The 2,333-nt window shown below is 33.6% G+C and overlaps 1 pseudogene; it reads left to right on the top strand.

Annotated features, from left to right (window-relative positions):
• Window positions 1-341: 341 nt before the first annotated feature.
• LOC141714490 (uncharacterized) lies at window positions 342-2,005 on the top strand (annotated as a pseudogene).
• The last annotated feature ends 328 nt before the right edge of the window (window positions 2,006-2,333 follow it).

The following is a 2,333-nucleotide window of genomic DNA, read 5'->3' as shown; positions in this document are numbered from 1 at the left end:
ATCCATTAATTGATTTCTAATCCAAAGCACTTGGGCACAACAACTTATAGCAGCTATGTATTCAGCCTCTGCTGTGAAAGTTGATACATATTGATGTTTAGTACTGTACCCAGATACAAGTCGTTGACCAAGGAATTGACAGCTTCCACTTGTACTCTTCCTGTCTACTTTGCATCCAACAAAATCTGCATTTGTACCCAATAACTTCAAAACCAGTTTTCTTAGGATACCACAATCCCAAGTTTGTTGTCCCCTTCAAATATCTGAAAATCCTCTTGACAACCATGAAATGTGATTCTTTAGGAGTTGCTTGAAATCTAGCACACAAACATATTGTAAACATGATGTATGGTCTACTAGCAGTTAAGTACATCAAAGATCCAATCATTCCTCTATAACCTGGAATGTTTACACTTTTTCCTTTCTTATCTTCATCCAACTTGGTAGTTGTAGACACAGGTGTTGATGTAGGTGAGCAGTCAACCATTCCAAATTTCTTCAACAAATTTTTTACATACTTGGCTTGACTGATAAAGATTCCATCACTTCTTTGGCTAACTTGAAGGCCAAGGAAGTAACTTAGTTCTCCCATCATGCTCATCTCATATTCACTATGCATGAGTTTTTAGAATCTTTGACATAACTTTTCATTTGTAGAGCCAAAAATTATATCATCCACATATATTTGAACTAGGATAATATCATCACCATGCTGCTTGTAGAATATAGTCTTATCAATTGTCCCTCAAGTGAATCCATGTTTAAGTAGAAATTTTGACAGTGTGTCATACCATGCTCTAGGTGCTTGTTTCAATCTATTTAGAGCCTTTAACAGTTTATAAACAAAGTCTGGAAATTTTGGATCTTCAAAGCCAGGTGGTTGTTGCACATAGACTTCTTCTTCCAATTTACCATTAAAGAATGAACTTTTCACATTCATTTGATACACCTTGAAATTTGAGTGTGCAGCAAATACAAGAAAGATTCTTATTACTTCAAGTCTTGCAACTGGAGCAAAACTTTCATCATAGTAAATTTCTTCTTCTTGTGAGTAGCCTTTGGCAACCAGTCTTGCTTTGTTTCTTGTCACAATTCCATTTTCATTCATTTTGTTCCTGTACACCCACTTTGTTCCAATGATACTTCTATTATTTGGTGCAGGAACCAATTCCTAAACTTTATTTCTTTCAAATTTATTTAGCTCTTCTTGCATGGCAATTATCCAGTCAGGATCAAGTAGAGCTTCCTCTTTTTTCTTTGGATCAATTTGAGAAAGAAAGCATGCAGGCAAAGTGATATCATGAAAAATGAATATCGGATTTGATTAAATGCTTCAATTGATGTGTCAAGATATTTGTTAAATATTGCATTACCTTTTCGTGGTCATGATGAGTATGAAAACTCTCTTTATAGAGGATATTTTCTAGAGATGGTAAAATACACTCAAAATAAAAATGAAAGTGTTCGGAAGGTTACACTAAAAAAATGCCCCGGGAAATAATCAAATGGTGTCTCCAAAGATTCAAAAAGATATTTGTCATTATTTTGCACAAGAAATACTCAAACTTATACTTACGGAAATTGGTGATGATGTGTTTGCTTTATTAGTTGATGAGTCTGGTGATGTTTCTAAGAAGGAACACATGATTGTTGTTTTGAGTTTTTTTGAAGATTCATGTGGTTTGATTAAGGAGAGATTTATTGGTCTTGTTCATGTGAAGGAAACATCTTCTTTGACTCTTAAGTTGGCTATTGATTCTTTACATATTGAACTTGGTTTGAGCTTAAAAAGAGTTATAGGGCGGGTTATGATGGTGCAAGAAATATGTGGGGTTAGTTTAATGGGTTAAAAACCTTAATCTTGAGAGAAAATAGGTCGGCGTATTATATACATTATTTTGCTCACCAACTTCAGTTGGTTATTGTGGTTATTACAAAAAAATATTTTGTTGTTGGAGATTTCTTTGACATGATATCAGTCTTGCAAATCAAAAGCTTTCTCTAATTAGAGTTGGAGACACATGATGGAATTCTCATTACAAAACACTTTTGTGTTTGGTTGATTTGTATGAAGATTTTATGGATGTTCTTAATTACGTCGAACAAGTGGGTGAAAAGGATGTGCAAAAACATCAAACAAATGGTCTTCAAATATATTTTACATCTTTTGGTTTTATATTGTATTTGCACTTGATGTTGCATATTTTTGGGTTAATTGCATCTTTGACAAAAGAACTTCAAAGAAAAGATCAAGATGTCTTGAATGTTGTTTCATTAGTTAAATCAACTAAAAGGCAATTGCAGAAGTTTAGACTTGATGGATGGGTTCCTCT

This window comes from Apium graveolens, chromosome 3 (assembly GCF_009905375.1).
Source record: "Apium graveolens cultivar Ventura chromosome 3, ASM990537v1, whole genome shotgun sequence".
NCBI lineage: Eukaryota > Viridiplantae > Streptophyta > Magnoliopsida > Apiales > Apiaceae > Apium > Apium graveolens.
The sequence above is the reverse complement of the archived record's forward strand: the minus strand, read 5'-3'. Positions and strand labels throughout refer to the sequence as shown.